The following is a 14,768-nucleotide window of genomic DNA, read 5'->3' as shown; positions in this document are numbered from 1 at the left end:
GCACATTTAGCATAATGAAATGTAGGAAGCAATCATTGAGAACACTGACAGAATGCAGGCTGACACATGGGATATGTCCTGCTTGGGAGAAGTCTAATGTGGTTTATACTCACATCTAGTCTCATAACTGCATAAAAAGAGGCACGACTGTGCAGACGCTACCTGTCGGAGTTGCTTTGCTTCACAATGGTGTGTATGTGCGTACACACACACACACACACACTAAGCAAATTAGCTGGATTTGCATTTTTGTTTTAATCCAATAATTCAACCAGTGCACTACTTGGTTTCTTTGTCTTTCTGTTCATGAGACACTTTCTTTTCTTGGTCACACAAACATACATCCCCTTCTTGATTGTCCACTAGCTTGAGTCAGAGCCAGAACCAGTGAGTCTGATACGTTTGTTCTCAGTGCTTTGTGACTTACACTAACATTTTTCACTTGAGATGAAATATTTCAACATGAATTTTGTGCCAACCACATCAATCCATTCGCATCTCCTGTGGTGAGAGATACAACATTTGCATTTGAGTCTTTACATTGACTGTGTATGTGGCTCGCTGAGTTTGATAGTAACGGCCATCTGCCTCGACCGATTGGGGTGAGCATGGAAAAATGGGAAGGAAAGGAGAGATGGTTGAAAAGAGGTGAGAGAAGAGAGATATCTTATAGATCTTATAGACTGTATGTATTGATGTTTCTGTCATCCTTTTGTCTCTCATTGAGGTAACTCTTACTTGCTTTTTTGTTTGCATTATAAATCTGACTTAAAAGAAAACTAGAGAGAGAGACGTCAATCACTAAGGTCACGCAGTGACGCCTTACGTGAGTGGAGTGCTGTTTGTTATGTGTAGGTGCAGCACTGACAGGACTGAAACTGAGCAGAGGAGATTGATTGACAGACAGACAGAACACATCACTTAGTAACCTGTTCTCAGCCTGCTTGTTTTCCATGATTGTAAAAACAACTTTTTGAACTAATTCCCCCCCTTGCAGCAATAAATCCACAGAGAGAAGGAAAACAACGGGGAAGTGAAGGGAGAGTCAATGAGAGGAAGAGAGAGCAACTAGCTGGCTGTTTCTTGCTGCTGTGATTATTGTGAACACTATGATCATCAGATGTTAATAAAATATGCTTTATTTGTCACACAGGATTTGACGTTTTATTTTTGTTTAGTTTTAACAGCTAACAGACCAATGGATTACATGTATTCAGATTTTCAAGCCTAGCTAGCACGTAAGGCCCTTTGCATTACAAGTCAAATTCTCCCATTCATGCACGTCTTCCATTCATTCCACTGCAGCACCTTGGCATCCAGTGTCTCACCCAAGGACACTTCAACATCCACCACTTGAATTTGTCCAATTTGCTCCAGGCTCTGTTTCTCTACTATGTTCCTGTGTACCTCCTTATTTGTAAATAAAGCGATGCACAGCAATAGATAAGATCAAAATATATAGAACAGCTAAAACATTGACCTAACAGTTATGTGTTTATATAAGATTCAGAATTAGTAGTCGGTTCATGTGCTCTTTCAAATGTATTCGAAATATAACTGGAAATGTATGTGTACACTGGCCATTTTAACTCCTGTTTTCCCCTGCGTGTGTCTACCCCCATTGTTGACACATCACGTATAGAATGAGGTGGCTGAACACATTTACCTTCCACTACATCCCCTGTAACAGTAACTTATCACAATGGTAATGCTTTGCAACATGGCTGCTGATTTTGGGAAGTGAATGGTAAATCGGTCCTGAGAAGTGCCAGCTAGTGTAGAACAAAGAGCTGGTTAGGTAGTCCCTCTGTAGCGGACTCCATACACCTAGAGCCAAAGCAGCCTCCACTGGCAGGGGATGACACAATTGCAGCACAGGAGCTGTCAGTCAAAGCTCCAGGGAAGCAGAACCAAAGAGGGAGGGGGTCTCATGTGGCTAGCAATTTTCTTGAGGCCATTAAACCCACCCTTTTAATTCCCTTTCTAATACTCACGGTATTCTTGCTATAAAGTGGTCTTTCAGTGCTCAACTTCCCAGCCGGAGCTGAAAGACAGGTATGTTAAAGCACTTTTCAGAACAATGCTGAAGACATTGGCTAATTTCTCAGGTTAAAAAGGAATTTTATGACGGACACGTTCCTTCATTCAAGGCTCTACGAAGATTTCTAGGCAGACAGGTCAATTGGATATTGTGATTCTGATTTGCATTCTTTAAGTAAAGACTTTAAGCATTATCACACCTTCAGTCATTTCCATAAGGATGTCGGCCGAAAAGCCAACTACAGGGCTTTAATTTACTACAGGACATCTGATCTACAAATAGCATGTCTTGTGTTGCACCCAGCCATTCTGAAAAATAGAACAATAACGACCTAAGCAGACATTGTCTGAACATCATCAATCAGTTTAGAAGCCGAATCCTGTTGTCACTGTTTTTCAAATCCACAACTAACAAATTAAGTCCATCTTGATGTGTAAGACACAGTTGGCTTTGAGTGAAACTTGAATGATTTTGAAAGTGATTTTAGACCACACAAAGGTAAGCTGGACAAATTTGGCTGAGTGCATCATCATCTAACACAGTTTTGGAGTCCTACTTCCTGCATTTGCATACTCAAAGGAATTATGCACCAGGTGCTGCATAAAAAACTAAGTCTGCTGGTCTGCACACCAACATAAAGGTAATGCACATTGAATAAATAACTGGTTAAACTCGTGAAAAGCAGCTTACCTTTTATTCCCCCCCTCCCTCTCCACATAAGTGTGCCCTTCTCAATTTCCAGCTTCAGTAAGAATGAAGAAAGATAGGGGGAGAAAATTGGAAGTTTGGTTTAAAATGCAGGCAGCCCTGGCTTTCTGCTTGACGGCCTGTGACATCTCCCTGCACCACACTTTGCATGGCAGAATAGGAGCTTGTAATAGAATTTTCCCCGCCGAGGAGGTTAATTACATTCTTTCTCTTCCCTCCTCCTCACCTTGCTGCAAAATAAAATAAAATAAAAATGCACCACATTGCCTGTAAGCTTCTGTGACAGCCTCAAATCCCTGTCGCCATCTTACCTTTAAGATTTAATTCCAGGTTAATGTCTGCCATCATGTTGCATTATAGCAAGGCCCTCAGGGGAACTCAAGGGGCCTTCAGCCAAAGTGACTGACATGACAGCTCATGGCAAAGAAGAGAGAGGTGGAGGGAAAACAGGCTGTCTGTCACTCTTCCATGAAAAGAGGTCATCATCTAACCTGACTGAAGGGTTTTGTCAATGCTGAGGCTTGAATTCAGCACAAAGTGCTCCTGGTTAGCAATAGATAGATCACATCACCCGAGACCAAATGCCACACAGAATACTGTTCAACTGAGCATTGCAAAAATGCAAATAATTGCATTTTCATTAGGTTCAAATAGTAAAGTTAAGACAGTTATCATTTTACTAGTTTCAAATGTTCGCTATGAAATCATCAAAAATTACTATCAAGAACAAATGAGGATTATGTCAGACATATTGTATGTGCATTTTTGTTTAACCAACAATTACATCCAAATCTGATTGCTTGAATATATCTAAAGTCAAAAGTAAATTGGAATCAAACCTATGTCAACTGGCAATGATGCTATAAATAATAATTGGTCATGGTTATTCTTGTTTCAAACTCACCAAAAAAACAGCTTAGGTCTAATCTAATCGCATTAACTACATAGAAAGACAGCATATGTTATAAGCCTCAAATCAAACCAGAAAACAGTTTCAGGATGTTTGTCAAAGTTAAAGTCAGCTTTATGATCTATTCTGCCATAGACTGGGATTGAACCAGCATTTCTATCCCTTTGATGGGATAGAAATGCTGTTATACTCTCATCCACGGTGTAAACATATAAGTACGCAACATATTATTTCAAATATTTAATTTCAGTTTTTGTTACGAAAACCCAACTATGCCAGACAGTGTGACGTATAAGTTTATATGTTCGGTAGGTGTTCCCTTCCCATTCCTCCTTTTCCGCCGGCCCATTTTAAAACAGTCATGGGATTTTAATATAAATAAGCATTTACCTCATAGCCTTCATATTTGGAACTGCAATACTTTCCTGAGAGGACAGCAAAATACTCAGTCTGTGCTGTTCTCATTAGATACAATGTGATTGGGCTGAACATTTCACATCAGCTTTTGTCGGACACAGAGTTTTGTGGAATCTTCCTAAACAATTGCTGTTGCTTACCATAGAAGATAAAGTTTATCATTTCGCCATAGATAATCAAGTCCCAGGGTTTCCCGCCTTTGATCCTCTGCCTACTGCTATCTGAAACAGCCCGGATGCAGCCTCCGAACACGTCGTGCTCCAGCAAGGCATGGACAGAACCCCACCAGAGGCCACTGTGCTGCAGGACAGTGTGGGGGAATGAGTGGGAGGGCACATCCCCCTCCTCTTCAGGAGGTGCATCTCCACTTCTGGTTCTGCAGTCTGCAGGGGCTGTGGCAAAGGAGATTGCTACTGCCTCAGGTAATATAGCTAACTACCAACATATTCATGGGCACTTGATGAGAACACTGGTTTTTAACTTGTCGCTGTCTGTTGGTCCAGTAATAATTTTTTCCCAAAACTACTGGAGAGAACACAGAACTTGTAGATATATTTTATATCTAATGTGTAACCAATGAAATCATTGCACTGCGATGTTTTACCTCAACAGTTGCACCTCCACAGAAAGCTGCCTCACTGTGAAGACTCAAAGCTACCTAGGAAAATTCATTATTTTGGAATTTATTGCAGGGTTTTACTGTTCCATGACGAACCAGAGGCTCCTGTATCCTCCCTTAGCACTTAATATATATTATGTTTTTAATAAAAAATAACTCAAAATAGTATTTTCATTAAATACTGTTTAATATTTTCCTTTCGGGACTTTTAAACCTAGTCATTTTAACACTTATTATTCCTAAAAAGCTAAGGACAGAAAAATCATTTAAATCATAGGGGAAGTTATCCCACACTGAAAAAGCACACATTTAGAAAAATTAATGACAAGTTGCTACCATTTAAGTCGCAAATGGAAAGAGTTCATGTCTGTATGCTCAGTGAAGTGCCCGTCTTTGAGTCCACGATCATGAGTGGTGTAAAATCTGACTGTAATGATGGACTGAATCCTAAAGGACAGGGATTATGTTGTGTCCATAGGCAGGGGTGGACTTGGACAAAAATTCAGCCCTGGCATTGTCTGTCCAGACCATCCCACTACATTATCAGCGGACACCAAATAGAAGTCCACAAATCTCGCGGCGTCTTCTCTCATGCATACTACTGTTACCACCTAGCTCAAAGATGGCAACAAGAAGGGAGGCCACACACAAACCTCTCAAGCCAAAAGTAAATTTATTTAACTCCAAATCAAGATAGCTCTAACTACGTATTGGGATGTGTAAAATATGTTACGCGTCAGTGGTGTTAACAGTGTTTGGATGTGTGAAAATAAGGTGTGATGTATGTTGTAAGGTGCAGAAGCAAAGAAAAACAAAGGCTGAGGGCCCCATGCCCCTGGAAGCAGCCTTTAGATCTGCAGCTGAAGCCCAGCCCAAAAGGGCAGGCTCAGGGTGACGCCCCTGCCAGCTCTACCTCTGTCTGGAAAACAACTCCTCAGGCTCTCACATGTCAAGTGGTCAACCTGAGAAGGACATGGATACATTATAATGTCTCTAATCATCACAAATTAAGTATGATTTCATAAAACATGAAAAATGATTAAACTCACCAGACTAGAGGAGACTCAACAGACAAACTTTGGTACAGTGAAGGCAGAGAGTGGAGGCAGACAGAGAGCAAGTCCTTGAACATGGACAGAGCGTGAACAACTCCTCAGGCTCTCACATGTCAAGTGGTCAACCTGAGAAGGACATGGATACATTATAATGTCTGAAAAATAAAGAAAATGTTTCCTCTGTCCTGCACCTAGAGTTGCAAATTTTTTGGATGTATGTTTCTTTTAAAACCTTTTGAAAATTATTATAATTATGAAGTATGAATTTATACATTAAAAAATACATGATAAACTTACCAAATTCTAACAGTGGTCCCAAATGTCCACATATAAAACAGAGGGAGAACGACTCCTCAAATATATCACAACAACCTGTAATGGAGAATAATTGATCATTTAGTGTACATGGTCACACCATTAAGGATCAACCAACGAGTCAATCTTTAAATATCAGTCTCAAGTGATAGACGTTATATTAATAATCTCAATATTCAATATTAATGATTATATAATAAACAATGAAGGGTTTTAAGTTCGAGCACAAGCTATAGTAATCAACCTGTATTTACATACATATGTACAAATAATCACAGAAATACAAATACTTTAATTACAAAAGTATTTATTAAAAGGGAAATAAAGTTAATGTCATTCAATGATTCTTCATTTAACAAACTCCAATATTTCAAAGATGACAGCAGCAGCAGCACTTGTCACAATTGTCACACATGTAATACTGAGTATCTATGTGTGTGTGGTCATGTGTGTCTGCCTGTCTGTGTCTCTATGTGTGTGTGTGTGTGTGTGTAAGAAACAGAAAGGGGAGTGGCTATGGCGTAATGACGAGATCACGTGGTGAAGTCGTCTGGCCGAAATCAAGATGTTACGTTCAAGTAATCTCAAGATGGAGGTTTATGACCTCTGTGACGACATGAGGTCGAAGACAAGATGGCGGTCGGTCGCCAGTTACACAAAGGAATATTTCTAGACAAAGAGATTTCTTATCTCCTGGTTCTGGCGCAGAACGGCGTCGAGATGAATTTAGGCTCTTTTAGTCAAGATTTAGCTGTGTAACATGAAATGTATATGTGTAGGTCGGGACGTGTGTAAAAACAGGTTTAGGAGAAAAGAGAGAGAGAGAGGGAGAGATAGAGAGATCAGGAAAGCTCTCAAAACATCGTCAAAGACAAGGTTGCAGAAACTTTACCACTCTGTAGTCAAATTGGAGTTGTGTACCGACCTTTTTATTAGCAAAGTCTCTACGAACCCAGTCGGACGTTAACAGTGCTGCCGGAGACATTCTTTCACGGCGCGGAGCACTTTAAAACATTTCAACACGGCACAAAAGAACCGGAAGTGACGTATCGTTTCGCCGCGTTTAAACACAGACTGAAATATAAATTCGACGATCTTCAAACAAACATACAATCAAATAAATGACACGCTAAGTATTTAAACTAGTTCTCTGTCCAGACAATTAATAAGCCTCTTACTGTGACCTTCATGGTGTTGCATGCGCGTGTCGCGCGGATATTCCGGAAGTCCAGTGAATAATCGTGGCCGCTCAAGCTCGGTGGCGCTGGTTCCTCTGTTGCAGCGGCGTCGGCTGGGACGAATAGGAGCGGATTCTTCTTGCTCCTCAACGGGATGACGTGGTTCTTCTGCAGTGATGAACAGCGGTGGCACAGTTGTTTTGGAGATCGTGGAAAAGAAAAGTCTTGGTCTCGGCCGGCGAATGAGCTTCCTGTTGCTCGGCCTTTTCAAGTTAAAAACAAAAATAGTCTTTCAAAATAAGTGTTGACTTAAGATAAAAGAAAATAGAAACTAGAGATGAAAAATAAAACAAACTTTTGTTAAAGTTGCCCCCTTTAGAGCTGGAACATCTGGGAGGCCTGGAAGGGCCCTGGTCGAAGTCCTTAGCAGGGAGAATGGCTGCGATTTTTGGGGTGTCAGGGCTTTTATTAACCTGAGGAGGGCCAGCCTCCTTGAGGTGTGGTCATGGGATGATGCTGGCTTTAAGCCAATTGAGTGTCAGAGGTCAGATCAGAGTGGGAACGGCCAGGAGCAGAGCAGGGGTTTCTGGGGAAACCCCAGGGATTAAGTTACCACCAGAAGATACAATCTCCATGCTTGATCTTAGAGGGAAAACTTTAGCTGGCTTCATCTTGGCTCACAGGCCTCACTTTTATAACCTATAGTGTGGACCCCACCACATGGTTAGTTCAGTAGGGACTCTTGCCCAACATCTACATGCTACACTCAGATAACGGAAACCAACAGAATATGTTGAACATATGCAGATGACACATACATTTACATAACCATACCACCATAATAATCCCAATCACTATAAAGACTTGGCACTATAAATCCATACTAGCATTAACTAAGTGCATTGAACAAATCAATGATTGGATGAGTAAGTATTTTCTAATTCTAAGTAATTGTTTTAGGAGACAGGGAAGAAGGATTGAAAGTCAGCGGTCAGGTTGAACCGTTGTTGATCCGCCACAATAACACAGTAACACAGTCATCTTATTACCTCCTTCAAAACATTTCAAGGAGAAAAAAGGATTTATATTTCAGCTGAATTTTGAAAAACTTGTTCCTGCATTTATCTTCAGCCAACATGACTATTGTAATGGTGTGTTTACAGGTGTCTCAAAAGAATCAATCAGAAAGATGCAGCTGATTCCAAACACTGCTTCTCGAATGCTCACCAACACAAAAAAGCAGATCACATAACCCCAGTGCTCTTTACACTGGCTCCCTGTCGGTCAAATGATTTACTTCAAAATACTGCTGTGGGTTTATAAAGCATTGAACGGTTTAGGGACAAAATATATTTTGGATCTCCTGCTGCATTATGAACGATCCAGACCCGTCAGGTCGTCTGGAACAGATTTGCTTTCTGTTTCGTTCAGTTTCTACTTTCCACATTTGTGAAACAAGCTCCCAGAGAACTTTAGATCCAAATCTTAGTTCTTTTAAATCAATGCTGAAAATATTTCTGTTTGCCATGGGCCTTATATTAAATCAAGTAATAACTCATTAACTACACTGCACTGTTATTTTTGCTCTTTTATTTCTCTTTTTCTCTTTTTTTTGCATTCTGTATTTGACTCTTTTAATTTATTTTTAAAATGTTATGTTATTTTTTATTATATTATTCATGATGCCTTTTTATACTTTATGTAAGCACTTTGAATTGCCTTGTTATTGAAATGTGCTAAAAAAATAAACTTGCCTTGCCTTGCCTATAGTGATTTAGAATTCTATGCAATGTACATCTTCTATCATTGACTGAGACAAGAAAAAACTATAGAAAAATTGTGTGCTGAAAAATAGATTTTAATCAGTGCATAAGATCCACTTGTTGGACGTTCTCTTAAGTTTAAAGCTCCACAAAAGCTTAGAAAATTCCATCTGCTGACGAAAGACATAAGATGTGACAGACTCCTTGTGTCTTTTGTCAATTCCCATATATATACCAGGTGAAAATTGGGATGGATGGATAGAAAAAGCCTTGACCTCTTGACCTTCTCTAGGAAAAACAGACATGCAGCGCGAAGGAAGCAGTAACCGAATTATAGCATTATACATATTTCACTGGGGTTAATGAATATTCAGACCAGATTCATGCCATCTGTTCAGGAGTTTAGAAGTTAAGATAAGGGTGTGTCTGGCTGGATGTTCTGTGAATGCATCTGTGGCTCTGCTGCAGGACTAATCTGCCCCTTGTGGAAGGAACTGATTGCTATGGGAAATTTTGACTGGGTAGTAGTAGCACTACATGTGTCAGGATGTTACCAAAAACATTGGTACTTTTTGTCGAACATAACTATGTATACCATGTACCATTTAGTTACATTGTACATTGTAAAGGTAGACAGCAAAATCTTTTGTTTTTTTCTTCTTTTTTTATGGTCGTTTTTTTTTCTAGATTCCTGCCTTGAGCATCAATCTTTATCTGGGCATTTATAATAACCTGGTAGAAATTGTGGACACTGCTTGAGATTGATGGATCTCCATGAAGTGACACCCAACACAAGTGGAAAATGTCCAGACACTCTTCAAGGCCAAACTCCATTTATTTACAGATATAAATATAATATTGTCTTACAAAAATACAAGAATGTGTATTAGTCAGAATTATGACTAAACTATCAGCAGGGAGCATGGATTCATATTCTAGATAGCAACTTTAACAAATTTGCTAGACAAAAATTATTCAACGATTGAATCTGCTCTGCATGTTTTAATTGTTTTGTCTTAAGTCTAATCAGGTTCAGTGCAGTGCAAGCTTGAGGACTCTCTCACATGAGGAGACGGAGAGAAAGACTATTTCCCTGAGAATGGCCTGAGCAGAGTGGATCACTGGATGGACTGTGATGAATAACAGACAAGGAAAGTTAATATTTGTTTTTCTAAGAAACCCCCCTTTTTTTTAACCATAGCTGATTTTAACCAAGAGAGGAGGAAACTGACTCTTAACCCTGACTGTGGACATGAAATAAGCCTCTTTTTAATGAGTTTTGTAAAAGTATCTAACCATAGAGTGGAGTGGAAATTGTGGATCTCTTAAAGAAGAAAAAGACAGGAGCGTTTGAACAGAATAGACCTGAGGGCCAGCCAGAGAGTGAGTCAGGGTTCCCACGGTACCTGGAAACCATGGAAAACATGGAATTTATTTTTTCATTTTCTAGGTTTGGAAAAGTCATGGAAACTGAGCAAAAGTGAACACTTACATGGAAATTGAAACAGTTATCCTGGAAAATTGTATTGGATGATGTGTAAAATAGTAATAAAATTAAACTATTGAGCACAGAATTAAGATAAGTTTATAAAAACCCTTTACATGTGAACAGCTCTTACTGTAGATAGAAATGGATGATCCCATGTTGTAGAACATGCTCTTGGCATCCTATCTGGTGTATTGGATGTTGGTGAGGCAACCTGGTGATATGGACTTTAAAAGTATAGTTTCAGATTGGTGGACTTCGGTAATAATAACCGAGAAACATTACTCGCGATCTCAATAGAAGGGTCAAATACATGCATTTCCCAGCCAACACGGGAGCCTTGACATCTACAGTGAAACTTCTTATGCAAGTTTATCCTCAAATGTAAGAAGCTGTGTTTCAACTGTGTGATAAACCTGGGTTTATCAACGTTAGTAAGTAACCTGTGCAATCTTGCTAGCTAGAAAGCTGCAACTTGCTAGCGTCAGCTTACACTAGAATTGTTGACGTAATTTTTGCCTTGCTTTTAAAATACTAGAACTATGTTCGATCCCCATATGTATTTCACTCACTGACTTTTCCTAAAACCGTGTTATTCACCACATTTAGGGGAGTTTGTTTTGAATTTGGATTCATTAATGATGATTAGCAAGAACCTGCAGTGCAATCTTGCTAGCCAACATTCAGCTTGCTAACTAACTAGCTAGTGTTGGCTAGCTTGCGTTGCTAGCTAACTACCAATACATTTTCACATTAGGCTGTGACATTACTTCTATACTAGTTGACATGACCAGTCTAGTCTTGATAAATTTAGTAACATTCATCTACTTTTAGCTATTTTGTGATTTTTCGTTTTTTTCTTTAAAAAAATGATACTACTAAATAGGAACATTTGGGGTGAGACATTTTTGAGGTTGCTGTACTGAGGAACCACAGGGGAACCAGCCTTATGTTTTTCCTTTTAGGTTCATTAGTTTGATTTACAAAAGCTTTTACAGAGTAAGGGTAGGCATATTACCTCTTCTACGTAAGACTCATAATCTCAAATGTGTGATGCATTACAGGAGTGAGTGACAATGACACGCTGTAGATTCAGGATGAGGAAGAGAAGAGGGGAGAAGATGAAAGAGGAGGATACAAGAGTAGAGGATGACAGAGGAAAAGGGAGAAGAGTGGAGAGGAGTTGAGAAGAGTAGGAAGAGAAGACAGGAGCGGATACGAGAGGGGAGGTGTGGAGAGAAGAGGACAGGATAAGATAGGAGAGGAGTGGAAGAGAGAACAAATATCAATCCGAGTGCTCATGTGTCTCAAAGTTCCCGTTCAATAAATTGTTGTTCATCTACAGATTGTTGCATTATTTCATGCATTGATGTATCAATAAGACATAATCTCTAAGCATTTACAATGTAGACTTGACTGGCACATCTTTTAAATCAAGTTAGTAGTCAGGTGTCTTAGGGGGTTGTGTTTGTGAGGGGAGGGGGGCGCGGAAAGCTTCAGGGGCCTATAGATCATTACTTAATATGGTACCTGGAAAATCAGGAGGTAGCATGGAATTTTTTTTCAAGGCAAGCGTGGGAACCCTGTGAGTGGTTTAAACGACTCCCCTCTGTATATAACTATTTAATTTCATTGAACTGCGAAAAGATAATTTCTGTTGAAAAGTTGATTTAGTGTTGTAATTGGAATATGAATAATCTGGATCAAAGTCATGCAATGACTAACAGATTTCCCATTGAGCGTAGGGATAGCCCTTGGCTGTGATTGGTCCGCTAACGTCCGCTAACGACATTTCCGGACCTCAAACTTCCTGTTTCATTCCCTATAGCACAATAAACCCCAAACACAACTACGACTCTAGGATTAATGTGACAAGTGTGTTAAGCCAGTGGAGTTGTCCGGCTGACGGTGGCTGGTTAGAGCACTAACGGCATGTGTGTACGGTCACATACGGTTATAACGCCCTGTCATAACGGCGCTAGCGGGCTAGCCACCATGCTAACTGCGGTGGTAACAGCGCAAAAACCTGCTGTCACGACTTTAATTCCACGGCTGTCATTACACTGTTTTTTCAAATACCGTCAGGTTAAAGCAAACACTTGGTAGTAGTTAGTATCGGGTGTCCGTGCTGACTGTGTGTGGAAGCTGGGGGGGAAGCTAGCTGCCTCCGTGTAGCTTCAAGCTGTTGAATTAGCAACGCAGTTTGAAAACAAGACCGGGGAACCGCTGCGTTAAGACACGATAACATAAGCTTTTTTTCACTCGCTGGGTGTCACTTTATTTCAGCAAAAACTGTCGCGTCATCAACAGCCTTTTTCTGTTAGTTGCCATCGTTCACTGTGTGTGAGGAGCCGGGAGGATGTAAATAAACAAGCGTGGACTTCTTCTATATACCTCATGAGGTAGGCTTCTTTAAGCTCGTCTTCCGTTGCGCCAACTGCTGTTCTGGCGGTGAATTGTTTTCAGCACAAACAGCTCGTAGAACCATAAATGAAAAAGAGTCCGTCCGATCCGTCCGCGCGTAACGGACTTGGAGAAGCATACAGAGGCGTTTAGCTGACATGTTGAAAGAAACTTCAATCATGGCATACACAAGGTGGGTTACTGTTGCTGAGCTGTAATGCTGTGCATGGCTTTGTGTAATCCACTGTAGATGACTGTTGTTGGAATTCTTGAATACAGCGTACAGCAATGACAAGATTATATTTTTTATTAAAATATCCAGCAGCTGAGCTCACATGTAATCCCATGATTAATCAACCCTCTCTGAAAGCTTACATTGATCTTTAAAGAATAAACAAAGTACATGGTTTTAAGGGAGGAAGAGAAACACATATAATAATGTTTTGTTTAGTAGGCTGAGGGCTGAAGGAAGTTACATTCTCTCCAAGTCCAGAGAGCTATTTATTATTTTGTTGATGTAGGTTCCTTGCAGATAAAGAAAAATGAATCAGTGGAGGAAAAGTCCTGGGTTGACGTTTGCTAAGCTTAATTATATTTCTAAATGCTTCAGTGAGGTTTTCAAGAGCAGCTATCTGTAATGTGTAATATTTCATATTTATGAAGCATCTGTATAATAAAGATAAGGTATTCAATTAACTGAGCCATAAAAACTCCATGTTATTAAATATTAATCATTCCACTTATTGCTTTGATTTCTAACTACTTAATTACAAACACACACTGCTCTGCTTTGGCACTGTGAGTCGGGAATTCCGTCGCCCTATAGCCGACTACAAAGTGTTTAGGAAAGCGCTTCACACACAGCTATAAAACCATGTGTGGACTCAGGGTCCCACCTGGTCCCACAGACATCCGCTGCTCCACATGCATAGAAGGTATTTACTTTCATTTTTTAAAAAGTAAAGAAAAAAGAAAATGTTCAACATTATAGAAAAGAGATCAGATGTGTCTTGCTCACAGACCTTGTTAGTATGAACACAAGAAGCAGGAGGATACTGGCAGCCTGGTACTTTCCAGAATACACCAATCAACACCTCTCCAAGTAATGAACCATTAAGCCATTTGGGGGCTGTTTGGATGTGATACATGTTACTCTGTGCGATATGAAAGAATAAAAGCCTGTGACTGTCCCGGCCCGTGAAATGCAGACGTTTTAGGGAGGTGTGGTTAAGCTGAGTTTAAATTTTTGAAAAACATATTATCATATCATAAATCATATATACTAATCTAAAAAATGTTGCTTTTGGAAGAAGAAAACAAAACTGAGAGAATACAGGTGAATTTGTGTGTGTGTGTGTATGAAAGTGCTGTAACAGGATGAAAGTCTTATAGCATTTTAGCTGCTTTGCTGTTGAGCGAACACATTAGCATATATAGGTGGATATAGATTAAATATAACTTAATCAAGATGGCCTAATGAAAACTTGTGGAAAGCACTTCTGTAATCACCTTTCACTTCTGACACTGTGACCCAATCTTCATTGTTGCCTCGCTGTCAGGCACATGGATCGTATGTCTCATCTGTTTCACTGGCTGCCTCATTGATGAACTCCATTGACTAATCAAAGGAGAGCCTGGGAAATTGCTGTTTTCCCGTCTGCTCAAGTGTCAATCACACAAACACACACACAATATCTGTGAACCACAGAGGCGCTGTCCTGGGTCTCGGACCATGTGTGACCGTATATGTGTTTGTGTGTGTGTGTGTGTGTGTGTGTTTATGTGTGTGTGTGTTTGAAGTTACAATACACAAAAAGAGGTCAGGCAGACGGGGCAGGAATCAGCTCTTTAGCCTGCCAGCCATGGCGGTTGC

Source organism: Pleuronectes platessa, chromosome 18 (assembly GCF_947347685.1).
Source record: "Pleuronectes platessa chromosome 18, fPlePla1.1, whole genome shotgun sequence".
Lineage (NCBI taxonomy): Eukaryota > Metazoa > Chordata > Actinopteri > Pleuronectiformes > Pleuronectidae > Pleuronectes > Pleuronectes platessa.
The sequence above is the reverse complement of the archived record's forward strand: the minus strand, read 5'-3'. Positions refer to the sequence as shown.